The sequence below is a fragment of the Simochromis diagramma genome, unplaced genomic scaffold (assembly GCF_900408965.1).
Source record: "Simochromis diagramma unplaced genomic scaffold, fSimDia1.1 OVJJ01000113.1, whole genome shotgun sequence".
Lineage (NCBI taxonomy): Eukaryota > Metazoa > Chordata > Actinopteri > Cichliformes > Cichlidae > Simochromis > Simochromis diagramma.
The window spans coordinates 567,551-582,883 of NW_024387142.1; the positions used below are offsets into that span (position 1 = coordinate 567,551).

Genomic DNA, 15,333 nt, shown 5'->3' on the forward strand with positions numbered 1-15,333 from the left:
GACTAAATTGTCAATTCCACTTAGAAAAAAAAATATTATTTCTAAAAATAAATCTTAGTTTGTTTTACAGAAGAACAGACAAAATTGACTAACTTTTATAATATTGACTAACTTTTGTCAATATCAGATAAACTGAGAACTAAAAGGAAATTCTCAACCTGTCCTTGTTGTATAGCTTAGCTTTTCAAACAGTTTTAACAGTTACTTTAGTCTGACAAAAGCCGAATGACGAATCAGCGCTTCCAGTCAGAGATTGAGCATGCACCGCTTTATTGTATTTCCAGACTTGCTTTCGGCACATTTACAGTGCACGCTACTCTGTTTTTTGTCAGACTTGAAATAGCCGAAATACCTTCACACTACGGAACTTCTCTGGCTCTTCCGTTCGACAATCTCTCCGGTATTGGAACCATCATCTGTTTTCTCTTCGGTAACCTTCGGTCAGGCTCGGTTGATTTTTCTAGTCGGCACACTCATTTCCTCCATTACCCGGGCGGTACGGTGGCTGGCTGCTTCCCAAACAAATACACATGTGCGGCTTGGCACTTGTGCTGTACGCAACAAGTCACGTGACGTGACGCTGCGGCTGTGATTGGTTCGGCTCTGTGCTACTTAATTTGGATTGGCTGTTCTTTTTTTTTTTTAAGAGGACAAGAGCGGCGAGGTCTATCGCAATAGTTTAATTTTTCTATCGAGAAAAAGTTATTTCGCGATACATATCGTTATCGTTCTATCGCCCAGCTCTATGTAGAAGTTTAGATTAGTTATTTATAGTTGGTTTACACAGCTTTGTGTATGTATGTGTATGCATGTGTAATGTATATATAGACGTGTGTGTGTGTGTGTGTGTGTGTGTGTGTGTGTGTGTGTGTGTGTGTGTGTGTGTGTGTGTGTGTGTGTGTGTGATTGCTGTGCTTGAGAGCCTCCATCTACCGGAACCAAATTCCTTGTATGTGTCTGCTAGTATACTTATAAATAAACACGACTCTGATTCTGATGGTGGGACAGATACCTGCAGGACTTTCCTTTTTCACTGGAGTGTGGTAGGACAAACAATTAAACAAACACAGACCGGGCCCTAACAATCCGTCAGTTATGAGATATTCATTCATACATTTGACTCAGAGACTCCGCTCTGCCCCCTCTTAACACCACCCGAGGCTGCTACACACTTTCCCCCTCTCCCTGTGACCAATCAGACCACCCCGCCCCCTCCCTGAACACTCCACTCCATATGTCACTTCTACGCCTAATCACTCACCACTTTACTCCCTCGCCAATAGCACCCCACCCCCTCCTTGAGTGCTGACAAGGTGAGGAAGAAACTTAAGAAGTTCAGAACCAGAAAGGCAACAGGCCTGACGGTGCTGAGCCTTATTCTGGAGAAAGTCCCAGTCCTGTGGAAGACTTCCTGTGTGGTCCCAGTGCCATAGAGTGTATTCCCCAGGGTGACTAACCACTTCAGACCTGTGGTCTTAACTTCCCACCTGAAGAAGACCCTGGAGAGGATTGTTCAAGATCACATCCAACCTCTGGTGCGCATGCTGCTGGACCACCTGCAGTTTGTTTCATGTAGATGATGCAGTCATCTTCCTCCTGCACAGACCACTTTTACCGTTGGATTATTAGAAGCACTGTGAGGGCCATGATTTTGGAGTTCTTCAGTGCCTTCAATACAATCCAACCAGCACTGCTGAGGGAGAAGCTGGAATCAGCAGGGGTTGACTGTCAAATGACTGCATGGACATTTGACAGTCCATGCTGTCTGCCAACTGGTATACAGCACAACCTGGAGTATAGGAAGGTCATCACCGACCTCGTCATCTGGTATGAACTCAGCCACCTGCACATAAACACCAATAAGACAAAGGAGATGGTGGTTAACTGAAAACCAGCCCCCATCGCACTGATGACCATCCATGGTTTGGACATCGAGGATGTCGACATGTACAAATTCCCAGCTGTTCACCATAACAATAAACTGGACTGGCTACACAATATTCATGCTCTGGGCCAAACATGGCTCTATCTGCTGGGCAGGCTGAGGACATTCGGGGTGTGAAGAACACCACTAAGGACCTTTAATGCCACCTTGATTACTTCTACTATCTTTTATGTGGTTGTCTGTTAGGGAGGTGGTAGCACAAAGAGGGACAGGAAACAGCTTAATAGACTGATGAAGAGGAGCAGCTATGTCCTGGACAGTCCCCTAGACTCCATAGAGAAGGTGGGTGAGAGGGGGATGTTAGCCAAGCTAATGTCCGTCATGGACAACAACATTCAACCTCTGCATGAGACCGTGGAGGCCCTGAGACGCTCCTACAGCAGTAAATCGTTACAGCCCCATTGTAGGACTGAGCGCTACCGTAGATCGTTCATCCCACAGCAATCAAGCTGTATAATACACACACAGGATACTATTATGTTTATTGTTTTTCTAACATATCTCTAATTCCCCATTTCCTCCTGTCCCTTGTGCTGCTGTAAAGGGTAAAATTTCCCCAGTGTGGGATTAAATAAAGTCTGTCTATGTCATCTTTCTGTGGGTCACCTTCAACAACACCAGCCTAATGCCAAATCGCCAGAAGGTGCCCCCTGCTGCCCTCGTTGGCACCCAGAAGTGTTCTGTCTCTGCACCTCAGTACCAATGACAACAATCAAGCTCTGAAAGAAAAGCGTCCGGACTTCTTTAAGTTTCCTTGAAGACGTCTCGATCAGCCAAGGTTTCGGGTGAGCCCACTGTGAAACTTGAACTCACCCTATCATGTGATTTACTGAGGTCAGATGGCCCAGGATGAGAGCGGGCGTTAAGGCATCTGGATTATAGATGGCAGACAGTTGGTGTCGTAAGCCCCGCCCTCTGTTCAAAGATGGTCGCTCACAGTGGACGTAAATGGCTTCTTCCACTCCTCTTTCAAACCATCTGTCCTCTCTGTCCAAAATGTGAACATTGGCATCCTTGAAAGAGTGACCTTTGACCTCTAGATGCAGATGAACAGCTGAGTGTTGCCGTCACACCCTGAGGTTAATTATGGCGCTCCAGTGCTGAGACTCATTCTATTTACATTATATACATCTGGATGAATGTTTAGTCATCCAGGTAAGAAGAAATGTTCGTCTGGACATTTTCAGTGGAAGAAACATTTTATGACTCATGACTCAAATGAATCAAATGTAACAGAAGGAGAGGATATTTCCCCATATTGACCTCTCTTCTCTGCTACCTGCACCCCAATAGAGCACGTGGCTCTCAGACTGCAGGCTCACTTGTGGTTCCCAGGACATTTAAAAGTAGAAGAAGAGGAAGACCAGCTCTCTTCTGTAGAACCAGTTTCCAGTTTCGATTTGGGAGACAGACTCTCTGCTTTTAAGATTAGGCTTAAAACCTTCACTGTTCAACTCTGGCTCTCTTCCACGGTGTATCTTTTGTCCTATATTCCTCTGCGTTCTTCTTCTCACCTCACCCCTAACTAACCCCTTCAGTTTATTACATGCCTGCAGAATCAGCCAGCGACAGAATCCACTCATGAACAATTTTATAAACTGAGAACGTTTTTTGGCACAAGACCGGCATCACCATTAAGTGCCTATGATAAGCTATTACACAGAGTCACAGTAATTAGCTACATTTGAATTGTTTTCTGTTTTCTGAAGTATGCATGGATATTTTGGCATGGAGGAAACCACCACCCATATTGCTAACAAATGTATTACTCTTTCCTTAGTGGATTATATGTCTGATGTACACACAGCACTAAGCAAATCCCTCTGTCACTATTCTTTGTCTTGAGGGTGATCATAACCTCTCCATAACCTCACATTAGCAAAACCTTCAAAGCAATCAGAAAACCTCGTGAACAAAACGAATCCTTTTGACTAATAATGAATAACTGCCTGTCTATAAAATGAATGAGGGTCAAGGGGAGGCAGCGATTGGTGTGGGGGATGGGCTTGGATTATCTGTGTCATTACTGCCGCAGCTTTCAGTGGGTGTTATAAATACGATGAAACACTAGAAGGTGAGAAAACTGCAGGAATGACAGCTTTGTGTTTTGTATTTCTGGTCTGCTCTGTCCATTTTCAGATAAGAGTAAAGGCGTGAGTTAAGCAGTTTGCTCAGTTACACACGGTTTTAATAAGCACTGTTTCACAGTAGTACATCTCGACTGAGGGCTATCTGCAAGCAATGAAAACCTCTTTTCTTTCTGTGTAAGTCTTAATGCTTATCTGAAGTTCATACTCTGTCAAACCTCAGCTTTCCCTGAACCATCTGTTTAGCTTCTTTAAAAAAGAACCTCCACTCCTCTTCCTTCTTGCAATCCTACCCCCCTCTCTTTTTTTACTTCTCTCCTCTTTCACCCCCTCTCATCTTTCCTCTCTGTTTGACCAAGCTGCACTGCAGCACATGTGCAGTCATTAATTTCCAAGGACAACGCTGCGCGTGACTGCGTGTGCGATGGCCCTGACAGGTACAGTAGGGAACATGGAGCTAAGAAATAGTATGCACAGGTATACACAGAGGAGGCTGAGGAGAAAAGGGAAAAAAGAACCACAGAAACAAGATGAGAAAACGGGGAAAAGGTAGGTATAAGTACACATAAGATAATGCGGGAAGAGGAAGCAGGTGGGAGCACAGCTGGAAACTATAGACATAATGAAGTGGGGGGAAGTAACAACACAAGACGCAGAAAACAACATTACAACAATAAAACAGGAAGAAACAACTGAACAGGAAACATACCTAACTTAGGGATGAGAATCAAGAACTGGCTCTTGTAGAAAGCTGGTTCCTGCTAGTCCAATTCCTTGGAATTATGAGTCTGCCTGCCTATCAATCCCGCTTATCGTGTCAGAGGAGGATATAGCGACGCAGTCTAGAGCATGGATATGGACATTTATTTTTATCCATCCATCCATTCACTTCCGCTTATCCTTTTCAGGGACGCAGGGGGTGCTGGAGCCCATCCCAGCTGTCTCAGGGTGAAGGCAGGGTGCACCCTGGACAGGTCCCCAGGCTGTCGCAGGGCATTTATTTTTATTCCATAAAAAAAACGAGATACATGGTAAAGTGGAAAACTGCATCCAGGGCAGAAACAGCTGCATTATGTTCCTAACACAACTTTGGTTCTTTGCAAGCATCTGCCAAGACAGCATGCTAACGCTAAGCTAGCCAAGAACCCAGAGTGAAAGCTGAGTGAAAGCTGACCCCAGCAGCCAGGTCCTTACCCAGTCAGGCTGCAGCCTCCATTTCTACCTGTTCACCTTTCTAAAGCAGAATCACCGCGGCGACAGCTTTTATCTTTGCTTTGTGCGGTCAGCTTTGTATTCTACTAAGAGAAATATCTTAGAGTCCTCATTAGGGATTTGTGTTGTTGTGTGGAGTTGTAGCCTCAGGTTTATATTGTTAAATGGTGATTATGAGACAGCGTCTCTAAGTAACTCAGTAAAGTACTGCATTACATTTAAGGAGCGTGTTCTGTGCAATACGTGTAATAATTGTGAGTAATGACTCCAACAGTGATCACAACATAGAGGGGAAACACCTCAACAATCATGCACAAACATTTGACCCACAGCATGCATTTACTTTGCATGAATGTAATGTCTTTATTGCTGGTTAGCGACGGTGGTGACAAGAGAATCGATAAGGAATCAGAATCACTAAACTCGAATCAATTCCCGCCGACGGGTGAAACAAAAGGTGTAAAACGGCCAAAAGGTCAGGAAAAAACACACAAATCTAAAATCAACACAGTTTTGCAAACACAAATATCTACACTAATATCTAAGCCAACTCATAGGCTCTGCATAGCTTATGACTCTAGACAGAAATGTGCTGATTTCTTGTCACCTCTTCATCGTACTTTCTTCTGCCAGTTCAACAGCTTTCATGCAGCTGTTCGACTGTTCTAAACCCGCCAAAGAAGTGTAGCCTTATGCAATTGTCCAAGTGGCTACTTTTGTGTCTTTTGCAGTTTTCTGTTAAGTGCTTTAAGCCCCGTACACCTGTAGTGGTCCAAAACAATTTGGCACCAGGACAAATCAACAGCAGACGCATAATGCAAAAGAAGGCATTGCTCACACCACATCCAGCTAACCAACTTCACTTGCTGGAGCGCTTGAAGTCGCCATCCTCAGGCAAGCAGTAGCGAACGAGTGAGTGCCCCTGCTGTGATGATGTGTGAATAACATTGAATTGTCCAATCAAATTCTTAAACAAGATAGGCAGTCCATGCCAACTGGTCAGGGATGCACAAAATTGCAGCCCGAGGGGCAAATTCAAAGCTCCAACAGACACTCAGGCTCAGACCCCTGTGACTGGAAAAAACTGCAGTCTGTCCACAGACTACCATTTGGCTGTTACATAATCATCAGAATGTAATCATGTTTGGCCAATAGGGCAGGCAACATGACGTACGAGCAAACTCATCCATTGAAAACTTATTTTTATAGTTGTTTCTCACGATATTTTTATGGGAGTGGTGTCCTAGCGCCCTCTATTGATGAGCCAACATTGCTACACAGGGGAACATGGAAAAACAATGGACAAACGCAAAAGACTAGGACACCAAGCAACACAAAGGGAACTAATAAGAGAGCCAATAGAACACAGCAGCCAAAATACAACAGTCAGGCGTCGTGTGATGTTCCAACACGTTCTGTCTCCCAAAGTGTAACATTTACATACGCTGGGTGACAAACCGTCGATATCTTACGCTTCTGGGTACCCAACACGTCCCTCGATCACGTAATCGGAAAAACGAGGAAACATGAGAACTGTTTGGAATGAATCTAAATATGTACGTTCATTTTACTTAAATGTCTTGGGAAAACACTGTCTAACGTCATTAAAGTGCTGGTTAAGGTTAGAGTTTGGGCTGGAATACATGGCTGGAACGTGTTTTACCGCGGGAGCATCAGTCAACTGGATTTCATCCATAACCCGGCGTGTAGCATAAGAACGTGGAAGGTCACCTTTCGCGTTTCTCAGGAACGCCTCGGGACGTGACAAATCATCGGGATGTAACACCTCGGGAGTGAGAACAGAACATGTTCTGTGCTGGGTTTTTGTTTGTTTGTTTGTTTGTTTGTTTTCCTGGGCTGTCTTTCTGCTTAAACACCTGCAGCAGGACAATGATCCAAAACCCAACAGTAAGTCTACTCAAAACCACTGAAAACGAAAAAAAACCCAAAGGGACAAAGGTTGGGGAGAGTCCTAGTCAAATCCGAAACCCAGAAACATCTGATTGAGATGTTTTGACATCACCTTACACAGGATGTAGAATCCACTGCAGCTGGATTAAAATAACTGTGATAACTATAGTGGGACAAAATTCATTCAGACACATGAAATATCAATTGCCAGTTATAGCAACTGCTTGACAGCCAAGAGCAATGCAACCAGTTTCTAGGTTTACTTTATGACTTCTCACAGTTCAGTTTTTAGCTTTTTCCATTAATAAACTGCATTTTGTATTTGGTCTGGTTATCTTTGTTTAAAATTACAAATTATTTGATGATCTGAAAAATGCAAGTGAGGGGGGAAATGCTTTTTCACAGCACTGTATAGTGCAGCCTCCACCTGCACTTTTTAGTTGCATCTTTGTGAGCTGCTCAGCTCAGTATAGACATAAAGACTTCGAACATCAATAATGTGTAAACACTGTTATGCGTGAGGTCTCTGTCGGCTAATATTATAGAGGTCTCAAAGTCCTTTAAAACAAGCACAAATCCACTTAGCCCACTTACGCAAGAGCCATGTACATAGTCACATGATTAGTTATGAAACATACAACAAGCACACAATCAGACACTAGATTGGAATCATTGGTGATGAGTTGGTGAGGAAGCAGCACAAGCATGAACTATAAAGCCTATCACTGTAACGAGCTGTGCACGCTGACTTAATCACCTGTTAGGCTCACGCTCAACAATCTGAACCCAGGGTAGCAGACTATGAGCGGATCTCTGTCCACATAACCGCCCTGTGTTGACGTCCACTGCCTTTGTCAGAGAAACAGTGTTAAAAAGATTGTTGACAAAAGTGGACAGAGAAGGATGTCCGTGTTGTGTTTTCTCTCACTTGCATGATTAATACAATAATGCCTCCTCTCTTTCAACTCCAAATACCAAACTGTCAAAAGAGATCAGCTCATATCAGAACCTCTCTCTCTATTCAAATCAGCTGGAGGCGCCGTGTTGTCACTGATCCTTTTATTCTGCATGTGTTAAGTGGAACATGTCATCGCTGATGGTGTGTTTTATATGTACGAGTGTTGAGCCATATTTTACTAAAACCACTGCATGACATGCACACTCTGTTGATTCGTCACAGGGTGTGTTTGTATTTGGTGATGCAGAAAATGTAAAAGTGTTTTTATAGATGTTTCTAACCTTCAGTCTCTTTGGCGCTTGTGCAGCCTCTGGAGCACAGAACACACACCGTTAATTTTTAAAAGCATGCATTTTAAAGTTAAAGTAGAGCCTCCCTCATTAGGAATAACACTGATAGCGCAGGCGGCGTTAAAATAATTAATTTAACTGAAATATTTATTTCACAAATCGTGCTAGTAAACGATTTTCTGCAGCATTAATCTCATGTGCAGCAGTTTCGGATTTTACCCTTTTATTTTTAATGTTTTTGAATAGTTATTACCGTTTTATTATTATCATCTGTGATTGAAGTGGGGAGCATTAGCATTAGTGATCATGGACGTTTTAGTATTAATGTAATACCATGTAAATTCAGGATCAATATACTGATGATGATACCAATACTTTCAACTTGTTCAGCCATCTTATGCGGTCATGATATGGGAGATGAATCATCATCAAGTCTGAACCCGTTTTAATGACCATTGTGTGATTTTTACTGTCCAGAATAATTACATAAACCTTTCAGCTAGCTTGTTTTTTGGAGCCCTGGAATGTATTCAGTTCAATTTAATTCAATTATCTTTATATGGCAACAAATCACAACAACAGTCACCTCAAGACACTTTCTATTGTAATGTGACGACCCTACAATAACGCAGAGAAAACCAACAATACAGGACTTGGCAACAGTGGGAAGGAAAAACTCCCTTTTTAACTGGAAGAAATCTTTGGTGGACAAACTGAAGAAGAGAGCCAAAGATGATTAAACACTAATGATTAAATGCAGAGTGGTTCATAAGCTCACAGAGAGTCAAAAATGTATGGGCAACAAACACCTGGGAAGCCAGCAGCCTAGGCCCATTGCAGCGTAACAACGGGAGGATTCTCGATCATCTGATCCAGCCCCAACTCGAAAAGGAACATTTTAAGCCTAATTGTGAAACTTGAGAACGTGTTTATCTCTTAACTCCAAGCTTATTTCACAGAACAGTGTCATGAAAGCTGAAAACTCACAAGTAAGGGGCCACAAGTAAGTCTTAGAGCAACCTAGCTCCACTAGGGTGATCCGAACACGACTCCAGGATTCCTCAGTGTTATTGGCAGTGAAGTTAATTCCAGGCACATTAAGTATCTGGTCAGACACAATGACCTCAGTTTATCTAAATGTAGAAGCAGGAAATTAGAGGTCATCGAGTTCTTTGTCTTTAAGACATTTCTGCAGTTTAACTCATTGCTGTGTATCCTCTGCCGCTTCCTAAGGGACGCACGCATAATGTAATCAGAACTGGTCCCATCACGGGATCCTGTGGAATTTAACTCGGTGTGTGACTTTACTTGGAAAAATTAAAAGGAGTCTATTGCATATGATTCAAACCACTGCACCTTTACTTCCTATGGCATGCACTACTTTATATACTAACATACTTTGGTCGACAGTATCGAACGCTGCACTGAAGTCTAGCAGGACAAGCGCAGAGCTGAGTCCACTGTCAGAGGCCGAGATCATTTGTAACTTTCACTAAAGCTGAATCCTGATGAAACTCTTCCTCTGCAGACGATCTGTTAGCTGCTTAACAATTCTTTGGAGATTTGTTTGATAAAAGGAAGGTTGGAGATTGGCCTATAACAGGCTGAGAATGCTGGGTGAAGTGATGGCTGTTTGTACTAGTCTCTGAATGTTTTTCATGTTTACGCAAGAATTTCAACTCATTTATAGTTAAGCATTAGAAAATTGTTTGAATACCAAGACAGTCAATGAATGGTAAACGTATCATTCTTAACAATGTGCTAGATTAAAAAGAAACAGAAAAAAATGCCATGACCTTTAATGATGAATTTCAACCTGCCATAATGCTGATTTTGAGGAACAGTGGAGCTGTGCACACTCGGTCAGTTTTATTTCATTTATTTTTTAAGGGTTATTTGACTCAGTATGCAAAATGAAACATGAGTTGCTTTTGTTTTCTGCTTTTTTTTGTACGCAAAATGCTTTTAAATATTTAATGAGGAAAAAATAATGTTTGTTAAATGTACACTTCGGTGGTTTGGTTCACCGTTATCACATCAACACTCTTCCTTTACTCCTGAAAGAATAGAAAAAGCAAGAAAACAAACCTTTGAAAGATGACCAAAACCTGGTGACAAATCAATACTACGTAACTGAGTCATGAAGTAACTGTGCTGCTATATATTACTCAGTAATGAAAGGCCACACCTTTTCAGTGGAAGCCTTAATTTGGGTAAGAGAAAAACCCAATCCCAAAAACTAAGCGTGGATCCCTCTCTGAGATGTGTGACGGTAGATGAGCTGGGTTGAAAATGCAGACCGAGCCCTCATCCTGCTGTTTACTAAGGTCCTTCTGTTATAATTATTCAAACTTCCCCTCCTTCTGGCTTCTCTCTTTAGGAGTTCCCAGAGCAGATCATCTGCATCTCCATCTCATCCTATTCCTACCATCCTCTTCTGTCACACCAGCCCTCTGCATATTCTCTTTCACTGCATCTATGAATCATAAACTTCTCTTTCTTCTGCCTCCATCTTCAGCATCCTTCCTACATGTCCACTACGTCTCTGCACATGTCCGAACCACCTCGGCCTTGCCTCTCCAAAATGCTTGACCTGAGCTGTCCCTCTGATATACTCATTTCTAATCCTGTCCATTCTGGTCATTCCCATTGGTCATACCCCTGACAGCTCCAGTTCAGCCTCTGGTTTATGTCCCACCATCTCTAAAAACCATTCTAGTCCACAGAGAGTCCAGCCTGGCCTCTTCTGTATCACCACTGTGAACCAGAAGAGGCTCAGAGCAGATCCTTGATGTAATCCCACCTCCGCCTTGAACCCAACTGTCCCTTCTACATACACCTCATCGCTTTCTCCTTGTCCTCATATACGTGTCCTGCACCAACCAGACATATGTCTCTGACACTTCTCGTTCCCACATGCCTGTCTTGGAGTGATTTCTCAGAGCTACAAAGACACCGTGCAACTCCTTCGGACCATCTCTACAGTTCAACACTCAAAGCAATTATCACATTTGTGGGGCTCTGTCTGGGCATAAAGCTGCACTGCTAATTACTGCTCATCACCTCTCTTCTTAGCATAGCCTCAACAACTTTTTCCTCGATGCGATGAGTCATAAGCTTTATCCCACGGTACATCATCCTTGTTTTTGAAAATTGGTACCAGGAAAGATATTCTGCACTCCTCAGGCATCCTGTCCCTCTCTAAGACTATGTTTAACAATGTGGTCAAAAGGTCCAATGCCCACTCTCCTGGGCATCACGATCTGGATCAACCACCTTCCATCCTTCATCCTTTCCAGAGTGATGAAGAGTGGAAAGGCTTTCACCTTTTATGAATGTTGAATTGATTCAGTTTGAATCAATCATCTATTAAACCACAGAAGAATTAGACTAAACTAGACCTTAATGAGCTGGTAGGTAATAAAACAAAAAATGTTCAAGAATATTAGCAAGAAACGCCCAAAAAGGTCTACATGAAGTCACTCACTGTCATTTTTAAGGACGCAGATTGTGTTACTGTCAGAACTTCTCTGTTCCTCGCTGTGAAAAAATTGAATAGGTCGTCTAAAAGATGTGAGTAGAGATAGCAGGTTGACACTAACGAAGTCCTAAAGCTCGTTTTATGTTTGAAATGTGGCAATTTCTCAAAATCAGATGAATTTTCTCAAAATTAACTATAAGGGCTTTTATTTTGAAATGTTCAGCGCGTTACAGCATAATACATTTTTCTGCTTATGTGACGCTGTGGATTAATAAGTAAACCCTGGCCTTAAATCATGCGGACAAATTATTACGAAATTCCAAAAGAGAAAAACGTAATCACAGTAATAACAATGGTATTACCGATTAACGGGAGGACATATGCGTGGAGGGACAACAATAACAATAATAATAAGAATAATAACGCAGAACACGATGCAGTTGTCTGTTTTGCAACAATACTACCAAAAATAGAATACTGCAATACTGCCCATTAAAATAACTCGCATCCATCAAAACGTCATCACGAAGCGAGCCGGCCTGCTGAGCACCGCGCGCCCCGCAGCCCGTATAGGATGGTAGTATAAGCTGGTAATTTTCCTTTAGACAACATATAGGACAGCGCTGAGCCAGCATCTGCTGCCGAGCCTCCAGCCCTACGCTGTTCGGGTCTTACCACAGAGGATGGCCAGGAGTAGCGTCCTTAGAGTCGGTGTTCGGAGGAGTCAGGATGGCTGATGGTGGAACGGCTAATTTAGGAGCAGAATAATTCCACCGATGAATGAACGACACAGACCAGCCGGTGTCGGTGATCCCCGGAGATTCAATACGAACCCCAAGCTCCGCCCATCCCAGTTTCCTACGTCAGCATCCATACTGGGTTCACTGGAGCGGCTCAGCATCCCCCTCCCCCTCCGCTATTTCTGTGTGTCCGTTTGCGTGAGTTTGACACCATCAGGGACGTGCAGAGAATTCCAAGCAGGAGCAGCAGTGAGCCATTTTGCATCAGTGTAGCGGACATGTTTGTCCTTTGCTGGCTCAAAAATGAACTCAGGTCAAGATGCGCTGCAGATAATCAGGTGCGAGCTGTGATTTCTCTTCTCACGCTGCAGAAATGTTCGCATTCCCCAGTGTGCGACAATTAGAGGACTTTTGTAACAGTGTATCACTACAGATCCCCTTAAATGTTTAAGTCTGTTAGTGTTTCAGACCTTTCCCGGTCTGAAGGGTCCTCACTAAGGAAAGTGACCCGGAAGGATCCGGTTGGCGGCCATAAGAACTGTTTAGTTTCTCGGACAGGACATCCAGTCATGGTCGCCTCCTGCAGCGTGGAATAAAACACCGTTTCAGAATTCGTTCATTCAATTCATGAAAACAGGATCAAAGGATCATTAAAGTCACACAAATGTTAACAAATCAGTTCGATTTTCCGTTTCAGTTTTTATAACTTGCTGATTTATTTTGAGTTTTTATTTTCTGGAGTTTCATTCATTATATAAAAAAAACCATTGTGGTTATTTAACACTTAATTATACTTCTTTTTTTTTACTAATTAGTATTTTTTTGTAATTTTGAGTAATGACTGTGTTAAAAACACTATATCAAAACTAAAAGAATCTTTTTATTTCTAACAGAACATTCAGTGTATCACCGAAATGTGTTATTGAAAAACAACAACAAAACCAGAAATTATATCCTTGAGAACATTAATACTGGATTAGAATAAAACCGGGTTCCACAGTTTGAGGACAAAGTCACTGAATAATCAGTCCTGTGTGCGTTTACCTGCTATGCTATGAAGAAGAATGCACAAACAGTATGAATGAAATAACTTACAAGCAGCCAAGATATTCTCTCTTTATGTTTGATATTTATTTTTATTCTGTGTATTATTATTATTCTGTCTTCAAGCATCATAAGTCCTTTGAGTGCAGCCCTGTACCAGCTGAGGACTGTGCGTGCCATATGTGAGTTCTTCACTCTTTGAATCTCTGTAATAATTGTAGTGACAGCAACATTAGCATAACTATCAGACCATAAATTATATGTATTTTAACAGGATTTTATGTGATACAAACACAATGCAACACAAAGTGGTGCATAATTGTGAAATTGAAAGAAAATGAAGAACACTGTTCATAAGGTTTGTTAAAGGGACTTTGCTTAGGCGAAAGACAGTGCGTTTATTTACAGTGAACAAACACCAAGTGGATATATGCAATGTGCAGGGGAAAGGGGTCCGGGTCTCCAAGGTCCGTGGGGGAACAGGGGTCGGTAAGAGGTGCTCCATACTTTCTGTACAACTCCAGCTCCTCTCGTAGTCCGTAACCAGGATTTAGGAAAGATCTACACACAAAAGGTCCGATTAGCAGGACAGTCACAACACTCACAGATACAGGTTCAGGTTTATTTCTGAGGAAATAACAAAAAAAAAAGTAACGTAAAGGAAAAAAACATGTTAAAAAAAAACTTGTTAAGAATCATATTGTTTGTAATTACTGGATGTATTTTTCTAGCTTTTATTTTGGCAGTATAAATATATTCTATACGTCAGAGCTGTGGATGGATGAATAAGGACGAAGTCACTTTGTGCAGCAAATAACGTTTTCTCTTAAAAATAGAAAACTCAACTCAACTAAAGAGCAAACAGTGTCAGAGCTGAAAAATCTGCCCTCAGTTTGAATTTTAATGCAGCACACTGCACCTCTCTCTCTCTCTGTGCTGATATGAATGAATGGAGCTCCGTCTCTTTTTCTCATCTACATGACAGTAATTCTTAAAATAATATTTATAGACTATTTATTCGATTTAACTTTGAATTCCAGTGTTTAATGATGGTTCTTCACTATAAGATAAGGTGTTGCTTTCTTTTATGCAATATATAGAAGTGATACTATCAGAAACAACATAAATACAAACGACTCATAAATGTGATTCCCGTTGCCTCGCCCTAACCCTAGAAGCAGCATCTGTGCTGTGTACCATAATATGACTGACTGGAGATTCAAGTGTTTCTGTAGATCAGTTGTGCAGCTTTTACTTCTCTTTAAAACTCTGAATGAGAAAAAGAAAACAAAAAGCAGCAGCTTCTGTGCCTCAGTCCTATCAGAGGAGGCTGAAGTCTCAGCTAAAGACCACCGACCTCATCTTTTATAAAGTTTATCAAGTTACTGCTGTAAAAGCAACAAATCCCTCATGTGTGACCTTAAAAACACAGTTTTGATCTCTAAGCTAACGTCTTCCAACAGTTATAAAAGTGTGTTAGCATCACAAGCACAGCCACTATTTAACTCACTTTGTGTGTTGTAATACGTTTTCCCAGAAAGACACCACACTCACCTTTACTCTTGGCATAAAGCTTCTTTCTGACAGCTTTTGGGGAGACAGCCAGAAGAAGCAGACGCATAAATGAGCCCATGTTTGAACTCAAACCACTTCAAACTTGTTTCT

At 42.0% G+C, this 15,333-nt stretch overlaps 1 protein-coding gene across 3 annotated transcripts in view; it reads right to left on the minus strand.

Annotated features, from left to right (window-relative positions):
• The window catches only part of nat16 (N-acetyltransferase 16), a 35,250-nt gene extending 22,506 nt beyond the window's left edge, over positions 1-12,744 (minus strand). For 2 of the 3 annotated variants that reach the window (XM_040047172.1, XM_040047173.1), the window contains exon 1: positions 12,560-12,744. The gene's annotated coding sequence lies outside the window, so the exon portion shown is untranslated. The remainder of the gene's footprint in view (positions 1-12,559) is intronic. The other variant, XM_040047171.1, reaches the window with a different exon arrangement.
• Positions 12,745-15,333: the final 2,589 nt, after the last annotated feature.